This window comes from Lissotriton vulgaris, chromosome 12, assembly GCF_964263255.1.
Source record: "Lissotriton vulgaris chromosome 12, aLisVul1.2, whole genome shotgun sequence".
Taxonomy (NCBI): Eukaryota; Metazoa; Chordata; class Amphibia; order Caudata; family Salamandridae; genus Lissotriton; species Lissotriton vulgaris.
The window spans coordinates 24498246-24523715 of record NC_141700.1 but is presented as its reverse complement, the minus strand read 5'-3'; positions in this window follow the sequence as shown (position 1 = coordinate 24523715).

Genomic DNA, 25470 nt, shown 5'->3' with positions numbered 1-25470 from the left:
TAGGGCCAGCCTGGACCGACCTGGAGTCTATGTGTATATTCCTGTAAGGGGCATCCTGGACTGACCTGGAGTCTATGTGTATATTCCTGTAGGGGGCAGCCTGAACTGACCTGGAGTCTACGTGTATATTCCTGTAGTGGGCAGCCTGGATTGACCTGGAGTCTATGTGTATATTCCTGTAGGGGGCAGCCTTGATTGACATGGAGTCTACATGTATATTCCTGTAAGGGGCTGCCTGGATTGACCTGGAGTCTATGTGTATATTCCTGTAAGGGGCTGCCTGGATTGACCTGGAGTCTATCTGTATATTCCTGTAAGGGGCAGCCTGGACTGACCTGGAGTCTATGTATATGTTCCTATAGAGGGCAGTCTGGATTGACCTGGAGTCTACGTGTATATTCCTGTAAGGGGCTGCCTGGATTGACCTGGAGTCTATGTGTATATTCCTGTAAGGGGCAGCCTGGATTGACCTGGAGTCTATCTGTATATTCCTGTAAGGGGCAGCCTGACTGACCTGGAGTCTATGTGTATATCCCTGTAGGGGGCAGCCTTGATTGACATGGAGTCTACATGTATATTCCTGTAAGGGGCAGCCTGGACTGACCTGGAGTCTACCTGTATATTCCTGTAAGAGGCAGCCTGGGCTGACCTGGAGTCTATGAGTATAGTCCTGTAAGGGGCAGCCTGGACTGACTTGGAGTCTATGTGTATGTTCCTGTAAGGGGCAGCCTGGACTGACCTGGAGTCTATGTGTATATTCCTGTAGGGGGCAGCCTGAACTGACCTGGAGTCTATGTGTATATTCCTGTAGGGGGCAGCCTGGATTGACCAGAGTCTATGTGTATATTCCTGTAAGGGGCAGCCTGGACTGACCTGGAGTGTTGGACAGGCCTCGTGGAAGGCCCGCTCCCTCCCCGCATGGCGAGGACCGAACCCCTGCTCGCCCTGTATCCCCGACAAAAACCATCCCGGCAACCCACTGGGGCAACCCACGACCCGTCCACAACGGAGCTCCAGCCCCGAACACCCCGGTACCGGCTGGCCCGGGCCCCCCGTCAGCACCACTGCCCCGGCCCAGCCGCCATCTTGGACACCACCTGACAAGGCCGCGTGGCCTCGGCTCGACTCCAACCCTGGGCCTGGCCAGGCCCCGACATCGAGGCACCACCATCCACCCAGGGGGTGAATAGACCACTTGGCGGGTCAATGGGAGAAGGAGTGTCAATGGCTCCCTCCGCCAGGTGTCGATCGCCCCCGGCCTCCCCGGGCGCTGGCTCCACCCCCCTGCTGGGTGTCTGGACTCCCTCATCCCGGACCTCCCGACCTCCAAGCGCGAGGGTCCAGACATCAAAGGAGACCAGACCTATAACTGGGGCAGCTCCAGAGCAGGAAGGCAGTTGTATCTTGGAGTCGAGAGACACCGTGAGGAACTCATCCTTGAAGGCCTGCTGGCGCTGCCGCGGCCCTTTCTTGTGCACCATCTCCGAAGCCTGCTGGCGCTGCTGCGGCCTTCTGCATCGTCTTGGCCTGCTGGCGCTGCCGCAGCCTTTCTCGTCGTGCACCATCTTTGTAGCCTGCTGGCGCTGCCGCGGCCTTTCTCGTTGTGAACAATCATCCTGGCCTGCTGGCGCTGCCGCGGCCCTCCTCGCAGTGAACCATCATCGTAGCCTGCTGGCGCTGCCGCGGCCCTCCTTGCTGTGAACCATCGACCTAAGCCTGCTGGCGCTGCCGCGGCCCATCTTTGCAGATCCCCAAGCTCGAGGATTGTGAGCTTCCTTCTTGCCGCACCTGTACCGGACCGGTACTAAGACTGACCCGCTACCCCTCTCCCCTACAGAGACTAGAATTGAGAGGACCCTCGTGTCCTGACCCCACTTTACCGTATCACCTTGCTTCAAGATTCGTATATAAAGTGTGTTGAACTCATCCTGGTGTGGTGTCCATCTGTGGGGGGGAAGTTACTTGTCTGTACGATCGCTGGAGACGGCCCTCACCGGAGGCCTCTCCCCTGTGCTCGGCTGACCCTCCGGGTCTCCGTCTAACATTGGTGGCCAGCGGCGCGATCCGAGCCAACGGATAATCGTACAGAGAGTGACTCACCCCACGACACACGACCACCATGACAACAAAAGAGAGCGGAACAACTGAAAAATTCCAAATAGAAAAACTAGAAGAATACAACCACAGAGAACTAAAACAATTCTGCATAGAACTGGGCATTGCTACCACAGGACTGAGCACGAATGAGGACTTCAAACACGCCCTAGAATCCTGGGCAGAGATGGGTACGACCGTACCCCAAAACCAAAGCCAAGAGACACCCGAAACCAGCCCCGCGGCGACAGAAGAAAGAAGACCGGGTCTCTCACCAGAGGAGGCCCGAGAACGAGAGAAAAGCAGGCTCCAGGAATTGGAGCTGGCTCGACTTCGCTTGGGTGGAGAACTCAAATTGGCGGAACAAAAAATAACTTTGGAACACTTACGGCTCCGAGAGGAGCGAGAAGAGAAACAAAGGCAGAGAGAGTTAGAAGAGAAGAAGCTAGCCTACGAGCATGATTGCAACTTGAAGGAACTAGAGATTCGGAGGCATAACAAAGACCTCGGGGTCCCCGGACACCCGAGCCCCCCTGTCCCTACGGACCCCAAGGTCCACATCCCCAAGGATGTCGTCAGAGAATATTACCGGAACGATGATATCCAGCAATGGTTCAAAGCCTACGAGGTAGCCATGACCTCCCATCGGATTCCCCGGAGCGACTGGGGAGCCGGGTTATGGGGGAGGTTTGTCAACGAAGGGCGAGACGCCCTGCTGCAACTCCCGGACCATCAGATGACGTCCTACGACCACATGAAAGACGCTCTCCTCACTCGATACGGACTCACGCCCGAGATGTACCGCCAGAGGTTCCGCGACTGCAAACGGATCCCGGGTACGACTTGGGTGGAATACGTGAACTACTTTAGCCGAGCCTACGAAGGGTGGATCAAGGGCAGCCAGGTGACCTCTTACGAACAACTCTTTGACCTTATCGTATGGGAACACCTCTCTAATAACTGCTTCGTCGAGCTCCGGACGCACCGCCTTGATAGTAAACTGACTGAACCTCGGCAACTCGCCGTTGAGGGTGACTGGTGGGAGAGCACCCGAGTTTCCCGAAATGGGCCCAGCGAACAGAACAGAGCCGCCCAAGGGTTCCATCGCCCCCAAAGGGGGAGGGGGAGGCCAGGGTCGGGGAAGAGATACCGTCCCGGGTGGCCCCCGCCAGCAACACCCCGCCCCCGACCGGCTGAGGGAGCCTCCCGATGCGACCAGGTTTCCACTCCAACGTTACCTGCCACCGATGCCAGCGACCCGGCCACTACGCCAATGATCCCAACTGCCCAAAAAACCAGAGCCCTATGCCCCGCCAGGTCGCTGCCGTCGCTCTGGGAGAAGAGCAAACACAAGAAGACACTGAAGAGTACGAGCCAGACCAGCCCGAGTGGGAACCCGCCGCCATGTCCCTGGTCTGCCAAGGGGAAAGAGACCTGATTCCGCGGGCCCCCCTTCCCGCCAACACGCAGAAGTACAGCCAGTGGGTCAACATTATCGGGCATCGGGCTGAAGCCCTCAGCGACACCGGGGCCAGTGTGACCGCAGTCCGCTGTCATCTGGTGACCCCGGACCAGATCTTGCCTAATATCCTTTGCCCCGTACGGTCGGCCGACAACTCAGAAAGCCTATGTCAGATGGCCTGCGTCGCCTTCGAGTGGGGGGAGTATCCGGAATGCTAAAAGTGACTGTCCGCGATGATGCCCCTGTGGACTGCCTCCTGGGGAACGACCTCGAAAGTTCTCCCTGGTCAGCCGTCGAGAGAAGAGAGCACCTGGGGATGCTGGGCCTCCCTGAATGGGTCTGCGTCACGACCCGGTCCATGGCCGCCCGCACCATCCCCAGTCCAGAAGAACCCGAATGGCCAGCACCTCCTCCCCCGATCGTCCACGAGGCAGCCACCCTGGAAGCCAGTCCTCCGGAAAACAACGAAGAAGGACTCGATCGGCTCCGGGACCTTCCCGAACTGGCCCAGTGGCGTCAAGAGGGTGGCCCCACTCAGGAACAATTCCAACAGGAACAGAGATCGTGTCCCTCCCTTGAGGGACTCCAGCAGCAAGCCCTCGCCCAGAGCACAGGAGACACCTCGGGGGCCCACTGGATTTATTGGGACAATGACCTGCTCTACAGCGAGCAAAAGATTGCCGAGCTGGGGGCCAGCCGGGTGCTGGTGGTCCCCCTCCGCTTCAGAGACTTCCTCTTGAACCTAGCACACGATGTGCCTCTTGCCGGACACCTGGGGCAAGACAAAACGTACAGCCGTCTGGTAACCCACTTCTACTGGCCGAAGATGCGAAATGATGTAGCCAACCACTGCCGGGCCTGCCCAACCTGCCAGGCCAGCGGGAAGAGCGGCCGGAAACTCAAAGCACCCCTGCAGCCTTTTCCCATCGTCACCACCCCGTTTGAACGGGTGGGAATAGACATTGTGGGGCCCCTGGACCCCCGAACAGCACAAGGGCACCGATTCATCCTGGTCCTGGTGGACCACGCCACCCGCTATCCTGAGGCCATCCCTCTCCGGACCGTGACGGCGCCCGTGGTAGGCCGGGCCCTGATTGGAATCTTCTCGCGGGTGGGCTTCCCCCGGGAAGTCGTCAGCGACAGGGGCACGAACTTTATCTCTAAATACATGAAGTCTCTCTGGCAACAGTGCGGGGTCACCTACAAATTCACGACCCCCTATCACCCGCAAGGAAATGGCCTGGTCGAGCGGTTTAACCGCACCCTCAAAGGGATGATCATGGGCCTAGAAGAACCCCTACGTCGCCAATGGGATGTGCTGCTCCCGTGCCTCCTGTTCGCCTACCGAGAAGTCCCCCAGAAATCCCTGGGCTTCAGCCCATTCGAACTCCTTTATGGACACCCCGTCCGGGGCCCCCTCAGCCTGGTCAAAGAAGGGTGGGAGGTGGCCCCCAAGAAGACTCCTCCGGATGTATACAAGTATCTCCTGACCCTCCGCAACCAGACCCAGCGATTCAGGGAACTCGCCAAGGCCAACCTGGAAGCCAGTCAGGAGGACATGAAGAAATGGTATGATCAGCATGCCTCCTCCATCGAGTTTGAGCCGGGACAACAAGTCTGGGTGATGTCCCCAGTTGAACCCTGCGCCTTACAAGACAAATGGACCGGGCCCTTCAAGGTGATAGAGCGCAAGGGTCCCGTCACCTACCTGATCGACATGGAGTCCCCCCGGAACCCCCTACGGGTCCTCCACGCCAACAGACTCAAACCACATTTTGTGCGCTCAGAACTCAGCCTCCTGATGGCTACCGATAGTGGGACGGAGGAGGACTCCGAGCCCCTTCCTGACCTGCTGAAGACACTCGAGCAGGACGGCTCCGTGGAAGGGGTCAGACTCTCCGACGCCTTATCCCCAGAGCAACGCCAAGACTGCCGAGACCTCCTGCTACAATTTGCAGATCTTTTTTCCCTCATCCCCGGGGTCACCCCCTGGTGCCTTCACGACGTGGACACCGGGGATAGCCCCCCTATCCGACACAGGGCGTACCGAGTGCTGGATCGAGTGCGCACCTGCATCCAGAACGAAGTCTCCAAAATGCTGGCTCTGGGAGTGATCGAGCCATCTGACAGCCCCTGGGCCAGCCCAGTCGTACTGGTCCCCAAGGCGGCCGCCCCGGGCGTTGCCCCCGAGCTCCGGTTCTGTGTGGACTATCGGGGCCTGAACGCCGTTACCAGAACCGACGCTCACCCCATCCCCCGGGCGGATGAGTTGATTGACCGCATGGGGGCCGCCCGCTACTTGAGCATCTTCGATCTAACAGCGGGCTACTGGCAGATCGGCCTCACCCCCGGGGCCCAAGACCGATCCGCCTTCTCTACCCCGGATGGCCACTACCACTTCAGAGTGATGCCGTTCGGCATGAAAAACGCCCCCGCTACCTTCCAGAGACTCGTGAACAAGGTACTGGCGGGCCTCGAAGAATTCAGCGCCGCCTATCTGGACGATATTGCTGTATACAGTCGCCACTGGGCAGATCACCTCCACCACCTCCGGGAAGTCCTGCACGCCCTCCGGCAGGCCGGGCTCACCATCAAAGCCAGCAAATGCCAGATTGGCCAAGGGTCCGTGACCTACCTGGGACACCAAGTGGGAAGCGGTCTGGTGGCCCCCCTCCAGCTCAAGATCGCTGCCATCCAGGCCTGGCAACCACCTGTCATCCAAACCGAGGTCCGAGCCTTCCTGGAGCTCACCGGGTACTACCGGCGGTTTGTGAAGGACTATGGCAGCATCGTGGGGCCCCTCACAGAACTCACATCCAAGAAAACCCCCAAAACCATCAACTGGACCCCAGACTGTCAAACAGCCTTTGAGAAATTGAAGGCCGCCATGTGCACCGCCACCGTGCTCCAGGCCCCCGACTACAGCCGGGAGTTCATAGTGCAGACGGACGCCTCAGATCATGGAATTGGGGCCGTCCTCTCCCAGCTCAACTCCGAGGGAGTCGATCAGCCAGTGGCCTTCATCAGCCGACGCCTGCTGGCCCGAGAACAGCGCTGGAGCACCATCGAGCGCGAGGCCTTCGCTGTAGTGTGGGCCCTCAAGAAGCTCCGGCCCTATCTCTTCGGCACCCACTTCCGGGTACAAACAGATCACCGACCCCTGCAATGGCTAATGCAGATGCGGGGAGAGAACCCAAAACTGTTGCGCTGGTCCATCTCCCTGCAGGGGATGGACTTCACTGTGGAACATCGTCCAGGCCAGGACCACACCAACGCAGACGGCCTGTCACGCTTCTTCCGCCTCGGCGAGGAGAGTACCCAAGAGGATGGGTGACTCTCCCTGCCTTCAGCTGGGGGGGACGCATGTTGGACAGGCCTTGTGGAAGGCCCGCTCCCTCCCCGCATGGCGAGGACCGAACCCCTGCTCTCCCTGTATCCCCGACAAAAACCATCCCGGCAACCCACTGGGGCAACCCACGACCCGTCCACAACAGAGCTCCAGCCCCGAACACCCCGGTACCGGCTGGCCCGGGCCCCCCGTCAGCACCACTGCCCCGGCCCAGCCGCCATCTTGGACACTACCTGACAAGGCCGCGTGGCCTCGGCTCGACCCCAACCCTGGGCCTGGCCAGGCCCCGACATTGAGGCACCACCATCCACCCAGGGGGTGAAGAGACCACTTGGCGGGTCAATGGGAGAAGGAGTGTCAATGGCTCCCCTCCGCCAGGTGTCGATCGCCCCCGGCCTCCCCGGGCGCTGGCTCCACCCCCCTGCTGGGTGTCTGGACTCCCTCATCCCGGACTTCCCGACCTCCAAGCACGAGGGTCCGGACATCAAAGGAGACCAGACCTATAACTGGGGCAGCTCCAGAGCAGGAAGGCAGTTGTATCTTGGAGTCGAGAGACACCGTGAGGAACTCATCCTTGAAAGCCTGCTGGCGCTGCCGCGGCCCTTTCTTGTGAACCATCTCAGAAGCCTGCTGGCGCTGCTGCGGCCCTCTGCAACGTGAACGATCGTCTTGGCCTGCTGGCGCTGCCGCGGCCTTTCTCGTCGTGCACCATCTTCGTAGCCTGCTGGCGCTGCCGCGGCCTTTCTCGTTGTGAACAATCATCCTGGCCTGCTGGCGCTGCCGCGGCCCTCCTCGCAGTGAACCATCATCGTAGCCTGCTGGCGCTGCCGTGGCCCTCCTTGCTGTGAACCATCGACCTAAGCCTGCTGGGGCTGCCGCGGCCCATCTTTGCAGATCCCCAAGCTCGAGGATTGTGAGCTTCCTTCTTGCCGCACCTGTACCGGACCGGTACTAAGACTGACCCGCTACCCCTCTCCCCTACAGAGACTAGAATTGAGAGGACCCTCGTGTCCTGACCCCACTGTACCGTATCACCTTGCTTCAAGATTCGTATATAAAGTGTGTTGAACTCATCCTGGTGGGGTGTCCATCTGTGGGGGGGAAGTTACTTGTCTGTACGATCGCTGGAGACGGCCCTCACCGGAGGCCTCTCCCCTGTGCTTGGCTGACCCTCCGGGTCTCCGTCTAACATGGAGTCTATGTGTATGTTCCTGTAAGGGGCAGCCTGGACTGACCTGGAGTCTATGTGTATATTCCTGTTAGGGCCAGCCTGGACCGACCTGGAGTCTATGTGTATATTCCTGTAAGGGGCAGCCTGGACTGACTTGGAGTCTATGTGTATGTTCCTGTAAGGGGCAGCCTGGACTGACCTGGAGTCTATGGGTATATTCCTGTAGGGGGCAGCCTGAACTGACCTGGAGTCTACGTGTATATTCCTGTAGGGGGCAGCCTGGATTGACCTGGAGTCTATGTGTATATTCCTGTAGGGGGCAACCTTGATTGACATGGAGTCTACATGTATATTCCTGTAAGGGGCTGCCTGGATTGACCTGGAGTCTATGTGTATATTCCTGTAAGGGGCTGCCTGGATTGACCTGTAGTCTATCTGTATATTCCTGTAAGGGGCTGCCTGGACTGACCTGGAGTCTATGTATATATTCCTATAGAGGGCAGTCTGGATTGACCTGGAGTCTACGTGTATATTCCTGTAAGGGGCTGCCTGGATTGACCTGGAGTCTATGTGTATATTCCTGTAAGGGGCAGCCTGGATTGACCTGGAGTCTATCTGTATATTCCTGTAAGGGGCAGCCTGACTGACCTGGAGTCTATGTGTATATTCCTGTAGGGGGCAGCCTGAACTGACCTGGAGTCTATGTGTATATTCCTGTCTGGGGCAGCCTGGATTGACCTGGAGTCTACGTGTATATTCCGGTAGGGGGCAGCCTTGATTGACATGGAGTCTACATGTATATTCCTGTAAGGGGCAGCCTGAACTGACCTGGAGTCTACGTGTATATATTCCTGTAAGGGGCAGCCTGGACTGACCTGGAGTCTATGTATATACTCCTGTAAGGGGCAGCCTGGACTGACCTGGAGTCTACGTGTATATTCCTGTAACGGCAGCCTGGATTGACCTGGAGTCTATGTGTATATTCCTGTAACGGCAGCCTGGATTGACCTGGAGTCTATTTGTATATTCCTGTAAGGGGCAGCCTGGACTGACCTGGAGTCTATGTATATATTCCTGTAAGGGGCAGCCTGGACTGACCTGGAGTCTACGTGTATTTTCCTGAAAGGGGCTGCCTGGATTGACCTGGAGTCTATGTGTATATTCCTGTAAGGGGCAGTCTGGATTGACCTGGAGTCTATGTGTATATTCCTGTAAGGGGCTGCCTGGATTGACCTGGAGTCTATGTATATACTCCTGTTAGGGCCAGCCTGGATTGACCTGGAGTCTATCTGTATATTCCTGTAAGGGGCAGTCTGGATTGACCTGGAGACTATGTGTATATTCCTGTAAGGGGCAGACTGGATTGACCTGGAGTATATGTGTATATTCCTGTAGGGGGCAGCCTGGATTGACCTGGAGCCTATCTGTATATTCCTGTAAGGGGCAGTCTGGATTGACCTGGAGTCTATCTGTATATTCCTGTAAGGGGCAGTCTGGATTGACCTGGAGACTATGTGTATATTCCTGTAAGGGGCAGACTGGATTGACCTGGAGTATATGTGTATATTCCTGTAAGGGGCAGCCTGGATTGACCTGGAGACTATGTGTATATTCCTGTAAGGGGCTGCCTGGATTGACCTGGAGTCTATCTGTATATTTCTGTAAGGGGCAGTCTGGATTGACCTGGAGTCTATGTGTATATTCCTGTAAGGGGCAGCCTGGATTGACCTGGAGTATATGTGTATATTCCTGTAAGGGGCAGCCTGGATTGACCTGGAGTCTATCTGTATATTCCTATAAGAGGCAGTCTGGATTGACCTGGAGTCTATGTGTATATTCCTGTAAGGGGCAGCCTGGATTGACCTGGAGTATATGTGTATATTCCTGTAAGGGGCAGCCTGTATTGACCTGGAGTATATGTGTATATTCCTGTAAGGGGCTGCCTGGACTGACCTGGAGTCTATGTGTATATTCCTGTAAGGGGCAGCCTGGATTGACCTGGAGTCTATGTGTATATTCCTGTAAGGGGCTGCCTGGCTTGACCTGGAGTATATGTGTATATTCCTTTAGAGGGCAGCCTGGATTGACCTGGTATCTAAGTGTATATTCCTTTAAGGGGCAGCCTGGATTGACCTGGAGTCTACGTGTATATTCCTGTAGGGGGCAGCCTGGATTGACCTGGAGTCTATGTGTATATTCCTGTAGGGGGCAGCCTGGATTGACCTGGAGTCTATGTGTATATTCCTGTATGGGGCAGCCTGGATTGACCTGGAGTCTATCTGTATATTCCTGTAAGGGGCAGCCTGGATTGACCTGGAGTCTATGTGTATATTCCTGTATGGGGCAGCCTGGATTGACATGGAGTCTACGTGTATATTCCTGTTAGGGCCAGCCTGGATTGACCTGGAGTCTATGTGTATAATCCTGTAAGGGGCAGCCTGGATTGACCTGGAGTCTACGTGTATATTCCTGTAAGGGGCAGCCTGGATTGACATGGAGTCTATGTGTATATTCCTGTAGGGGGCAGCCTGGATTGACCTGAAGTCTATGTGTATATTACTGTAGGGGGCAGCCTGGATTGACCTGGAGTCTACATGTATATTCCTGTAAGGGGCAGCCTGGATTGACATGGAGTCTACGTGTATATTCCTGTTAGGGCCAGCCTGGATTGACCTGGAGTCTATGGGGCAGATTTATGAAGGGCTTGCGCCACGTTTACGCCGCCGTTGCGTGACGCAACGGCACGGAAACGTGGCGCATCCCTGCGCCCTATTTACAACGTGACGCATCTAGGAGATGCGTCACGTTGTTCAGCACTGCGCCATGAGGAGGCGTTCCTGCGCAGGTGGGGGCGTTCCTGCGCAGGAACGCCTCCTGAAAGTGGCTGAGTGAAATCTATGAGATTTCACTCAGTCACTTTCAGGGCAATGCTGCGTCAAAACCCTGCGCCTGCTTGAAGCAGGCGTAAGGCTTGAGGCAGCATTGAAAGAATAGGCCCCCCCAGAGCATTGCTGGAGCTGCGTCGCTCTTGCGACGCAACTCCAGCAATGCGCCACATTTCCGGCACAGATGCGTCACGCATCTGTGCCGTTTTTGCCCCATGGTGCGCCGCATCATAAATGCGGCGCACCATGGGTGGCGGAGCTGTGGCGCACTGTGGCGCATGTTAACTGGCGCATCCCTCGGGATGCGCCAGTTAACATAAATCTGCCCCTATGTGTATAATCCTGTAAGGGGCAGCCTGGATTGACCTGGAGTCTACGTGTATATTCCTGTAAGGGGCAGCCAGGATTGACATGGAGTCTATGTGTATATTCCTGTAGGGGGCAGCCTGGATTGACCTGGAGTCTATGTGTATATTCCTGTAAGGGGCAGCCTGGATTGACCTGGAGTCTACGTGTATATTCCTGTAAGGGGCAGCCTGGATTGACATGGAGTCTATGTGTATATTCCTGTAGGGGGCAGCCTGGATTGACATGGAGTCTATGTGTATATTCCTGTAGGGGGCAGCCTGGACTGACCTGGAGTCTAAGGGGCAGATTTATGAGGCCCTTGCGCCACGTTTACGCCGCTGTTGCGTCACGCAAGGCTACGAACGATTTACAACGTGACGCATCTAGGCAGATGCGTCACGTTGTAAAGCCCTGCTCCGCTTGTGGGCGTTCCGGCGCAGGGTGGGCGTTCCGGGGCAGGTGCGCCTCGCAAAAGTGGCTGAGTGAAATCTATGAGATTTCACTCAGTCACTTTTAAGCCAATGCTGCGTCAAAAGCCTGCGCCTGCTTGAAGCAGGCATAGGTCTTGACGCAGCATTGTTAAAATGGGGCACCCCGGAGCTTTGCTGAAGCTGCGTCGCGCTTGCGACGCAACTCCAGCAATGCGACACATTTCGGGCACAGATGCGTCACGCATCTGTGGCGTTTTTGCACCATGGTGCGCCGCATTATAAATGCGGCGCACCATGGCTGGCGGAGCTGTGGCGCACTGTGGCGCACGTTAACTGGCGCATCCCTGGGGATGCGCCAGTTAACATAAATCTGCCCCTATGTGTATATTCCTGTAGGGGGCAGCCTGGACTGACCTGGAGTCCTTGTATCTGAGCAGTACATGCCTGTTAGTGCCAGCCTGGATTGACCTGGAGTCTATGTGTATATTCCTGTAGGGGGCAGCCTTGATTGACATGGAGTCTACATGTATATTCCTGTAAGGGGCAGCCTGGATTGACCTGGAGTCTATGTGTATATTCCTGTAAGGGGCAGCCTGGATTGACCTGGAGTATATGTGTATATTCCTGTAAGGGGCAGCCTGTATTGACCTGGAGTATATGTGTATATTCCTGTAAGGTGGAGCCTGGATTGACCTGGAGTCTATGTGTATATTCCTGTAGGGGGCAGCCTTGATTGACATGGAGTCTACATGTATATTCCTGTAAGGGGCAGCCTGGACTGACCTGGAGTCTACGTGTATATTCCTGTAGGGGGCAGCCTGGACAGACCTGGAGTCTACGTGTATATTCCTGTAAGGGGCAGCCTGGATTGACCTGGAGTCTACGTGTATATTCCTGTAAGGGGCAGCCTGGACTGACCTGGAGTTTATGTGTATATTCCTGTAAGGGGCAGCCTGGATTGACCTGGAGTCTACGTGTATATTCCTGTAACGGCAGTCTGGATTGACCTGGAGTCTATCTGTATATTCCTGTATGGGGCAGTCTGGATTGACCTGGAGACTATGTGTATATTCCTGTAAGGGGCAGCCTGGACTGACCTGGAGTCTATCTGTATATTCCTGTAAGGGGCAGCCTGGACTGACCTGGAGTCTATGTGTATATTCCTGTAAGGGGCAGCCTGGATTGACCTGGAGTATATGTGTATATTCCTGTAAGGGGCAGCCTGTATTGACCTGGAGTATATGTGTATATTCCTGTAAGGTGCAGCCTGGATTGACCTGGAGTCTATGTGTATATTCCTGTAGGGGGCAGCCTGGATTGACCTGGAGTCTATGTGTATATTCCTGTAGGGGGCAGCCTGGACTGACCTGGAGTCCTTGTATCTGAGCAGTACATGCCTGTTAGTGCCAGCCTGGATTGACCTGGAGTCTATGTGTATATTCCTGTAGGGGGCAGCCTTGATTGACATGGAGTCTACATGTATATTCCTGTAAGGGGCAGCCTGGATTGACCTGGAGTCTATGTGTATATTCCTGTAAGGGGCAGCCTGGATTGACCTGGAGTATATGTGTATATTCCTGTAAGGGGCAGCCTGTATTGACCTGGAGTATATGTGTATATTCCTGTAAGGTGCAGCCTGGATTGACCTGGAGTCTATGTGTATATTCCTGTAGGGGGCAGCCTTGATTGACATGGAGTCTACATGTACATTCCTGTAAGGGGCAGCCTGGACTGACCTGGAGTCTACGTGTATATTCCTGTAGGGTGCAGCCTGGACAGACCTGGAGTCTACGTGTATATTCCTGTAAGGGGCAGCCTGGATTGACCTGGAGTCTACGTGTATATTCCTGTAACGGCAGTCTGGACTGACCTGGAGTCTACGTGTATATTCCTGTAAGGGGCAGCCTGGATTGACATGGAGTCTATGTGTATATTCCTGTAAGGAGCAACCTGGATTGACATGGAGTCTATCTGTATATTCCTGTAAGGGGCAGCCTGGACTGACCTGGAGTCTATGTGTATATTCCTGTAAGGGGCAGCCTGGATTGACCAGAGTCTATGGGCCAGATGTAGGTAAATCCCATTTACCGATTTTGAAATGCCGAATTTTACCGATTCGGTATTTCAAAATCGGTAAATGGGATGTAGGTACCAACATCTGGATTTTTTACCGATACCTTGAAATTCGGTATTTACCGATTCGGTAAATACCGAATCGGTATTTGCTATTGAATCCTATGGGCCTTGAAGCCCATAAGATTCAATTCAAATACCGATTCGGTATTTACCGAATCGGAAAATACCGAATTTGTCAAGGGTGCAGGGGGTGTCACTTTGACACCCTCTAGCACCCCCAAAACGGGCATGTGTGCAATGTGGCACACAGACATGCCCTAAGGGCACGTCTGTCTGTCACATGGCACATGTGTACATGCACAGATGTGCATGTACACAGGAATCGGTATTTTACCATGGATTTGTATTCCATGGTAAAATACCGATTCTGAAAGCCATGTGCCAATGGAAAATTGGCTACCCACATATCATTTTCGGTAATTTTACCGAATCGGTAAATATTACCGAATCGGTAACATTACCGATTCGGTAATAATACCGATTCGGTAAAATTACCGAATATGTGCACCTACATCTCCATAGCTCTTTACCGATCGGAAACGGCCGGAAATCGGCATTTTCGCCCGATTCCGATCGGCAAAGGGCTACCTACATCTGGCCCAAGGTGTATATTCCTGTAAGGGGCAGCCTGGACTGACCTGGAGTCTATGTGTATATTCCTGGAAGGGGCAGCCTGAATTGACATGGAGTCTACATGTATATTCCTGTAAGGGGCAGCCTGGATTGACATGGAGTCTACATGTATATTCCTGTAGGGGGCAGCCTGGATTGACATGGAGTCTATGGGCCCGATTCACAGAACTAATTTAAGACAAAATCCTAAACGTACTACTTTTGGTATTCACAGAAGTTAGGATTTTGTCTTAAGACAGACTTAAGTTAGTATTCTCTCTTAAGACTGTCTTAAGTCTGTTTTAAGACAAAATCCTAGGGCCCGATTCACAGAACTAACTTAAGACAAAATCCTAAACTTACTACTTTCGGTATTCACAGAAGTTAGGATTTTGTCTTAAATTTGTCTTAATACAGACTTAAGACAGACTTAAGTTAGGATGTTGTCTTAAGTCTGTCTTAAGTCTGTCTTAAGACAAACTTAAGAAAAAATCCTACCTTCTGTGAATACCAAAAGTAGTACGTTTAGGATTTTTTCTTAAGTTAGTTCTGTGAATCGGGCCCCTAACTTCTGTGAATACCAAAAGTAGTAAGTTTAGGAATTTGTCTTAAGTTACTTCTGTGAATTGGGCTCTTTGTGTATATTCCTGTAGGGGGCAGCCTGGATTGACATGGAGTCTACATGTATATCCCTGTAGGGGGCAGCCTGCATTGACATGGAGTCTACATGTATATTCTTGTAGGGGGCAACCTGGATTGACATGGAGTCTACGTGTATATTCCTGTAAGGGGCAGCCTGGATTGACCTGGAGTCTATGTATATATTCCTATAAGGGGCAACCTGGATTGACCTGGAGTCTATGTGTATATTCCTGTAAGGGGCAGCCTGGATTGACCTGGAGTCTATGTGTATTTTCCTGTAAGGGGCAGTCTAGATTGACATGGAGTCTATGTGTATATTCCTGTAAGGGGCAGCCTGGATTGACATGGAGTCTATGTGTATATTCCTGTAAGGGGCAGCCTAAACTGACCTGGAGTCTACGTGTATATATTTCCGTAAGGGGCAGCCTGGATTGACCTGCAGTCTATGTGTATATTCCTGTAAGGGGCAGCCTGGATTGACCTGGAGTATATGTGTATATTCCTGTAAGGGGCAGCCTGGACTGACCTGGAGTCTATGTGTATATTCCTGTAAGGGGCAGCCTGGATTGACCTGGAGTCTATCTGTATATACCTGTAAGGGGCAGCCTGGACTGACCTGGAGTCTATGTGTATATTCCTGTAGGGGGCAGCCTGAACTGACCTGGAGTCTACGTGTATATTCCTGTAAGGGGCAGTTTGGATTGACCTGGAGTCTATGTGTATATTCCTGTAGGGGGCAGCCTGGATTGACCTGGAGTCTATGTGTATATTCCTGTAAGGGGCAGCCTGGATTGACCTGGAGTCTATGTGTATATTCCTGTAAGGGGCTGCCTGGATTGACCTGGAGTCTATCTGTATATTCCTGTAAGGGGCAGTCTGGATTGACCTGGAGTCTATCTGTATATTCCTGTAAGGGGCCGTCCGGATTGACCTGGAGTCTATGTGTATATTCCTGTAAGGGGCAGCCTGGACTGACCTGGAGTCTATGTGTATATTCCTGTAAGGGGCTGCCTGGATTGACCTGGAGTATATGTGTATATTCCTGTAAGGGGCAGTCTGGATTGACCTGGAGTCTATGTGTATATTCCTGTAAGGGGTAGTTTGGATTGACCTGGAGTCTATGTGTATATTCCTGTAAGGGGCAGTCTGGATTGACCTGGAGTCTATGTGTATATTCCTGTAAGGGGCAGTCTGGATTGACCTGGAGTCTATCTGTATATTCCTGTAAGGGGTAGTTTGGATTGACCTGGAGTCTATGTGTATATTCCTGTAAGGGGGCAGTCTGTATTGACCTGGAGCCTATGTGTATATTCCTGTAAGGGGCAGCCTGGATTGACCTGGAGCCTATGTGTATATTCCTGTTAGGGCCAGCCTGGACCGACCTGGAGTCTATGTGTATATTCCTGTAAGGGGCAGTCTGGATTGACCTGGAGTCTATGTGTATATTCCTGTAAGGGGCAGCCTGGATTGACCTGGAGTCTATCTGTATATTCCTATAAGGGGCAGTCTGGATTGACCTGGAGTCTATGTGTATATTCCTGTAAGGGGCAGCCTGGATTGACCTGGAGTATATGTGTATATTCCTCTAAGGGGCAGCCTGTATTGACCTGGAGTATATGTGTATATTCCTGTAAGGGGCTGCCTGGACTGACCTGGAGTCTATGTGTATATTCCTGTAAGGGGCAGCCTGGATTGACCTGGAGTCTGTGTGTATATTCCTGTAAGGGGCTGCCTGGATTGACCTGGAGTATATGTGTATATTCCTGTAGAGGGCAGCCTGGATTGACCTGGTATCTAAGTGTATATTCCTGTAAGGGGCAGCCTGGATTGACCTGGAGTCTACGTGTATATTCCTGTAGGGGGCAGCCTGGATTGACCTGGAGTCTATGTGTATATTCCTGTAAGGGGCAGCCTGGATTGACCTGGAGTCTATGTGTATATTCCTGTATGGGGCAGCCTGGATTGACCTGGAGTCTATCTGTATATTCCTGTAAGGGGCAGCCTGGATTGACCTGGAGTCTATGTGTATATTCCTGTATGGGGCAGCCTGGATTGACATGGAGTCTACGTGTATATTCCTGTTAGGGCCAGCCTGGATTGACCTGGAGTCTATGTGTATAATCCTGTAAGGGGCAGCCTGGATTGACCTGGAGTCTACGTGTATATTCCTGTAAGGGGCAGCCTGGATTGACATGGAGTCTATGTGTATATTCCTGTAGGGGGCAGCCTGGATTGACCTGGAGTCTATGTGTATATTCCTGTAAGGGGCAGCCTGGATTGACCTGGAGTATTTGTGTATATGCCTGTTAGTGCCAGCCTGGATTGACCTGGAGTCTATGTGTATATTCCTGTAGGGGGCAGCCTTGATTGACATGGAGTCTACATGTATATTCCTGTAAGGGGCAGCCTGGATTGGCCTGGAGTCTATGTGTATATTCCTGTAATGGGCAGCCTGGATTGACCTGGAGTATATGTGTATATTCCTGTAAGGGGCAGCCTGTATTGACCTGGAGTATATGTGTATATTCCTGCAAGGTGCAGCCTGGATTGACCTAGAGTCTATGTGTATATTACTGTAGGGGGCAGCCTTGATTGACATGGAGTCTACATGTATATTCCTGTAAGGGGCAGCCTGGACTGACCTGGAGTCTACGTGTATATTCCTGTAGGGGGCAGCCTGGACAGACCTGGAGTCTACGTGTATATTCCTGTAAGGGGCAGCCTGGATCGACCTGGAGTCTACGTGTATATTCCTGTAAGGGGCAGCCTGGACTGACCTGGAGTTTATGTGTATATTCCTGTAAGGGGCAGCCTGGATTGACCTGGAGTCTACGTGTATATTCCTGTAAGGAGCAACCTGGATTGACATGGAGTCTATCTGTATATTCCTGTAAGGGGCAGCCTGGACTGACCTGGAGTCTATGTGTATATTCCTGTAAGGGGCAGCCTGGATTGACCAGAGTCTATGGGCCAGATGTAGGTAAATCCCATTTACCGATTTTGAAATGCCGAATTTTACCGATTCGGTATTTCAAAATCGGTAAATGGGATGTAGGTACCAACATCTCCATTTTTTACCGATACCTTGAAATTCGGTATGTACCGATTCGGTAAATACCGAATCGGTATTTGCTATTGAATCCTATGGGCCTTGAAGCCCATAAGATTCAATTCAAATACCGATTCGGTATTTACCGAATCGGAAAATACCGAATTTGTCAAGGGTGCAGGGGGTGTCACGTTGACACCCTCTAGCACCCCCAAAACGGGCATGTGTGCAATGTGGCACACAGACATGCCCTAAGGGCACGTCTGTCTGTCACATGGCACATGTGTACATGCACAGATGTGCATGTACACAGGAATCAGTATTTTACCATGGATTTGTATTCCAAGGTAAAATACCGATTCTGAAAGCCATGTGCCAATGGAAAATTGGCTACCCACATATCATTTTCGGTAATTTTACCGAATCGGTAAATATTACCGAATCGGTAAAATTACCGATTCGGTAATAATACCGATTCGGTAAAATTACCGAATATGTGCACCTACATCTCCATAGCCCTTTACCGATCGGAAACGGCCGAAAATCGGCATTTTCGCCCGATTCCGATCGGCAAAGGGCTACCTACATCTGGCCCAAGGTGTATATTCCTGTAAGGGGCAGCCTGGACTGACCTGGAGTCTATGTGTATATTCCTGGAAGGGGCAGCCTGAATTGACATGGAGTCTACATGTATATTCCTGTAAGGGGCAGCCTGGATTGACATGGAGTCTACATGTATATTCCTGTAGGGGGCAGCCTGGATTGACATGGAGTCTATGGGCCCGATTCACAGAACTAATTTAAGACAAAATCCTAAACGTACTACTTTTGGTATTCACAGAAGTTAGGATTTTGTCTTAAGACAGACTTAAGTTAGTATTCTGTCTTAAGACTGTCTTAAGTCTGTTTTAAGACAAAATCCTAGGGCCCGATTCACAGAACTAACTTAAGACAAAATCCTAAACTTACTACTTTCGGTATTCACAGAAGTTAGGATTTTGTCTTAAGTTTGTCTTAATACAGACTTAAGACAGACTTAAGTTAGGATGTTGTCTTAAGTCTGTCTTAAGTCTGTCTTAAGACAAACTTAAGACAAAATCCTACCTTCTGTGAATACCAAAAGTAGTACGTTTAGGATTTTTTCTTAAGTTAGTTCTGTGAATCGGGCCCCTAACTTCTGTGAATACCAAAACTAGTAAGTTTAGGAATTTGTCTTAAGTTACTTCTGTGAATTGGGCCCTTTGTGTATATTCCTGTAGGGGGCAGCCTGGATTGACATGGAGTCTACATGTATATCCCTGTAGGGGGCAGCCTGCATTGACATGGAGTCTACATGTATATTCTTGTAGGGGGCAACCTGGATTGACATGGAGTCTACGTGTACATTCCTGTAAGGGGCAGCCTGGATTGACCTGGAGTCTATGTATATATTCCTTTAAGGGGCAACCTGGATTGACCTGGAGTCTATGTGTATATTCCTGTAAGGGGCAGCCTGGATTTACCTGAAGTCTATGTGTATATTCCTGTAAGGGGCAGTCTAGATTGACATGGAGTCTATGTGTATATTCCTGTAAGGGGCAGCCTGGATTGACATGGAGTCTATGTGTATATTCCTGTAAGGGGCAGCCTAAACTATTTCTATTTCTATTTAGGGGGTTTTGTAAAGCGCATGGTGACGCACAGCGGCGTGTCCCCGCGCTGAGGAGCGACTCTTACTGGAACCTATAGAAGCGGCATACCTTACTGAGCGAATAGTGCAGTTTTAAGTTTGGCTCTAAAAATTGATTCTGATGACTCTAATCTCAATGCCATGGGTAGTTTGTTCCACCTTGAGGCTGCAAGGTGCCTGAAGGATCTTCCGCCCATCCGTGCTCTAGATACCTTGGGAACAACCAGGAGTCCAGAGCCGGAGGATCTTAACGAGCGGGAAGGCTCGTAAGACGTCAGAAGTCCTTGCAAAGGGAGAGGAGATCTCCCATTAATAATCCGATGGCACGTGCATAAAGTTTTGAATTCTACCCTGCTTCTGACCGGGAGCCAATGCAGAGACCGAAGGGCCGCTGCAGATGCGGCTCTTCTGGGTAGTCTAAGCACTAATCGGGCAGCGGCGTTCTGTAGGACCTGTAGGCGATTGAGATTCTTCTCTAAGGTCCCTAAATAGAGAAGATTGCCATAGTCCATCTTTGATGTGACTAGTGCATGCACCAAGGTTTTTCGGGCTCTCACAGGTAAAAACTTCAAAGTCTTCCTGAGACTTTTGAGGGTCCCAAAACATGATCCGACCACCTGATTGATCTGGGGGCTGAAGGAAAGGTCAGTATCAAACCAGATGCCCAAGTTCTTAGCTTTCTGGCACGGGGTGGGTGTTGGACCTAGACAAGATGGCCACCATGCCGACGTCCACGCTGATTGGCAGCCCCCCACGACCAGCACCTCGGTCTTGCCTCCGTTGAGCTTGAGGCAGTTGGCGGACATCCAGGCAGCTAGATCTTGCATGCAAGCTCTGAAGATGTCCGCCGAAAGACTGGGTGCACGCGACAGGGAGATAACCAACTGCGTGTCGTCAGCATACGACACCAAACAGAGGCCGTGACTCTCTACTAAGGTGGCAATAGGAGCGACATAAAGGTTGAAAAGTGTTGGACTCAGGGACGAGCCCTGCGGGACCCCCTGGTCCAAAAAAATACGCTCGGAGTAGTGGTCACCCTGCCTCACCTGGAAGCCTCGGCCAGTAAGAAATGAATAAATCCATTTCAATGCTGCCCCTCTCACCCCTCCTTTGTTCAGACACTGTAGCAAGATGGAATGTGCTACAGTGTCGAACGCAGCGCTGAGGTCTAATAGGATTAGAGCCATGGTTTGTCCCTCGTCTGCACCCTGCCTGAGGGATTCGGTGGCCCTAAGAAGGGCAGACTCTGTAGAATGACGGGGCCGAAACCCAAATTGGGTAGGGTGAAGAATGTTGCCTTCCTCCACATACTTCATTAGCTGTTTGTTTACCACCTTCTCCGCTACCTTAGAAAAATAAGGCAGCAGAGAGATGGGGCGTAGGTTGTCCAACTTCTCAAAGCTAATGTTGGGCTTTTTGCGGAGGGGAAGCACCACAGCCTGTTTCCAATCCTCAGGAATAGAGCTGGATCGGAAGGAGACATCTAGCACGTGCCTAATATAGGGTTCAAGGATCTCCAGACTATCACTCAGCCTTTTTGGGGATACAGGGTCTCGAGGGGAGCCAGATTTAACAGATCTGCAGATTTTGACTAGCTCTTCCGGTGAGGGGATGGTGAAGTTAAGTAGCAGATTTTGATCATCTTCCTTCGCTACTAGGTCTGCAGGCTCTTCCGCTGCAGGAGGGATTTCGGGAAAGGCGGAGTAGATTTTAGACACTTTATCTCCAAAGTAGTTAGCAATGCGGTTGCATGCTACTACTGAGAACTCTTCATCTTGAGTAGAGGTTTTAGGGATGGCTAGTGATTTATATATGCTGAACAGTTCCCTGGCAGAATTCTCTGCCCCCTGAATTTTGTCTGCATAATACGTGGCTTTCTCTATCCGAATTTTATTATGATAGGTGCGTCTCTTAATGAGATAGGCCTCTTTCATCCGGTCATCATATGCCACTCTCCATTGTCTCTCTGCTCGTTTGCATTCCCTTTTGGCGCAGCGCAGCGCCTCGCTGAACCAAGGGGCAGTTCTTTGTCTGTGAACACCTTTTATTGGCCGGCCTAATGGGGCTGTGCAGTCCAGAGCGGCAGTGATGCGGTCGTTGAGTAATTTGTTTCCCGTTGCCACATCATTGCCTCCTGGGGGCCCATCCGCGATGAGAGCCTTGTTAAACTCTGACAAGGAGAATCTTGCCCACCTGCGACGAGGGTGGTTGAGAGGGACAGGAGCAAAAACTTTATGCTTAGGCAGGTGTATAGTGAATGGGACAAAAAAATGATCTGTCCAGGGTAGGGGCTCTGGGGAAGAACTGACCTGGAGTCTACGTGTATATATTTCCGTAAGGGGCAGCCTGGATTGACCTGCAGTCTATGTGTATATTCCTGTAAGGGGCAGCCTGGATTGACCTGGAGTATATGTGTATATTCCTATAAGGGGCAGCCTGGACTGACCTGGAGTCTATGTGTATATTCCTGTAAGGGGCAGCCTGGATTGACCTGGAGTCTATGTGTATATTCCTGTAAGGGGCAGCCTGGACTGACCTGGAGTCTATGTGTATATTCCTGTAGGGGGCAGCCTGAACTGACCTGGAGTCTACGTGTATATTCCTGTAAGGGGCAGTTTGGATTGACCTGGAGTCTATGTGTATATTCCTGTAGGGGGCAGCCTGGATTGACCTGGAGTCTATGTGTATATTCCTGTAAGGGGCAGCCTGGATTGACCTGGAGTCTATGTGTATATTCCTGTAAGGGGCAGCCTGGACTGACCTGGAGTCTATGAGTATATTCCTGTAAGGGGCAGCCTGGACTGACCTGGAGTCTATGTATATATTCCTGTAAGGGGCAGACTGGATTGACCTGGAGTATATGTGTATATTCCTGTAAGGGGCTGCCTGGATTGACCTGGAGTCTATCTGTATATTCCTGTAAGGGGCAGTCTGGATTGACCTGGAGTCTATGTGTATATTCCTGTAAGGGGCAGCCTGGACTGACCTGGAGTCTATGTGTATATTCCTGTAAGGGGCTGCCTGGATTGACCTGGAGTATATGTGTATATTCCTGTAAGGGGCAGTCTGGATTGACCTGGAGTCTATGTGTATATTCCTGTAAGGGGCAGCCTGGATTGACCTGGAGTCTATCTGTATATTCCTGTAAGGGGTAGTTTGGATTGACCTGGAGTCTATGTGTATATTCCTGTAAGGGGGCAGCCTGGATTGACCTGGAGCCTATGTGTATATTCCTGTAAGGGGCAGCCTGGATTGACCTGGAGCCTATGTGTATATTCCTGTTAGGGCCAGCCTGGACCGACCTGGAGTCTATGTGTATATTCCTGTAAGGGGCAGTCTGGATTGACCTGGAGTCTATGTGTATATTCCTGTAAGGGGCAGCCTGGATTGACCTGGAGTCTATCTGTATATTCCTGTAAGGGGTAGTTTGGATTGACCTGGAGTCTATGTGTATATTCCTGTAAGGGGGCAGCCTGGATTGACCTGGAGCCTATGTGTATATTCCTGTAAGGGGCAGCCTGGATTGACCTGGAGCCTATGTGTATATTCCTGTTAGGGCCAGCCTGGACCGACCTGGAGTCTATGTGTATATTCCTGTAAGGGGCAGTCTGGATTGACCTGGAGCCTATGTGTATATTCCTGTAAGGGGCCGTCCGGATTGACCTGGAGTCTATGTGTATATTCCTGTAAGGGGCAGTCTGGATTGACCTGGAGCCTATGTGTATATTCCTGTAAGGGGCCGTCCGGATTGACCTGGAGTCTATGTGTATATTCCTGTAAGGGGCAGCCTGGATTGACCTGGAGTCTACTTGTATATTCCTGTAAGGGGCAGCCTGGACTGACCTGGAGTCTATTTGTCTGTCCCTGTAAGGGACAGGGTGGTTTGCATTAATGTAATTAAACAACAGTGAGAGAGAGTAGGGTAAATGGAAATCGTCTACCTTCCCATACAATAACTATGATAACCAACAAGAACGAGTTTGCCACCTACTCCACTATACTATGCCTTCGAACCCCCAGGGTGCTTTTTAAGGACCCTCACTCACCAACCTAGTTGGTGACATGCTTCATCGTTGAGTATAATGGTTTGCATTAATACCTGTGGGACTGGCTGGTTTGCGATGGGTTCACTTTATCTGCGTGTTTATACCTGGAAGGGAAATGCTGTAATGCCCTGAATTTACTATGTCCACACATTCATGCGTGGAAGGGACAGTCTGGCCTTGGATTACTGTCCCTGGATTTTGGGGCAGGCTGGTTTACCCTGGAGTATCAGTGTGTGTACTTTCATGACTGTAAGGGGCAGGCTGGCCCTGGATTTTCTGTTCCTGTATTCTTGGATCGTGGGGTAGTCTAGATTTTCTGGAATCCTTTTATCTGTATTTATACCCTTGGGTCAGCCTGGTTGAGCCCTGGATTCTATGTATCTGTATTTACGAGCCTGGACGGGGAAGCGCTGGCCTTGAATTCCTGTTAGTAATTTGAAGGGCAGGCTGGCTTGCCCTGGTGTTCCTGTGTTTGGTTGGCAATATGCCTGGGAGGGGTAGGCTGAGACCCCGATTCAATGTGTATGTAGCATGGGCCAGTCTGAGTAGGTCGGCCTTGCTCACAGGCATGTTTTATTATCTGTATATAGATGTCCCATTCCTCTAAGGGTATTGTGCTCCTCTCAGGTTGTCTTTGGAAAAGTCAAATGTGGTGCAGTCGCGAGGTGGGTAGAGGAGAGTGGCTGTAAAAGTTCTATTGCACCTGTCTTCACGGCCTGTTGTCTGTGGATGGTAGAAGTAAAATTTGACTGCGTGTGGTGGAAATGTCACATCGTACCCCTTTTCACGCGAGCCCTCACCAGTGTGCCCTCCCTTACCTTCGATGTCCTCAATGTTTGGCAGGGTCTCTGGCCTCCTGCAGACCAAAGCTGCTCCGTGTCCATAGGGGCGCCCAACATGCCTCACCGTCCATCGGTCAGAGTGTGTGCCAGATCTCCCCCTCGCTCATTTTAGCATATGGAAATGAAGGTTGGCAGCTGCAGGAGGCATTTTCAGGGCATGAAAGGGAGAGTCGCTGATAATGGAGCTGGGAAAACTGTCAGTCCCAAAGCTCTTGATCTATGTTCCGTGACCTCTATGAGGTGCTTTAACAGTTTCAGAGAAAGAATGAAAGTGTGTGTGTGTGTGTGCGCCTGTGTGTGTGTGTGTGCCTGTGTGTGTGTGTGTGTGTGTGTGTCTGTCTGACTTCTGTCTGGCTGTGGGTGCCAGGGGGGAAAGGGGTATTAGTCACAGGAGCAATCAACAGTGCAATTTCTCAGCATAAAACCAGCAAACCTCCACATATTTGGAAACATCTGAGAAGGGTGTAAACTCTTAAAATCTACATACGAAGTCATGGGCAGAGGCGCATTAACCGGCCAAGCCTCTTGCAGGTAGGTAACAGCAGATCTTTTATTTGCACCCAAGCGGGTACCATTTTGGGTGCAGGTAAGTGGCTGACGGTGATCAGAGCACCATACAGGTGAAGTCACAGAGGTGAGCTGGCACCCTTGCTAGGGGGTCAAGGGGTGTCATTGCCAACGTTCGCTCGTGATTTCCACTCTTGGGATATCAGGGGCAAGCTGGTTGAGAGAGG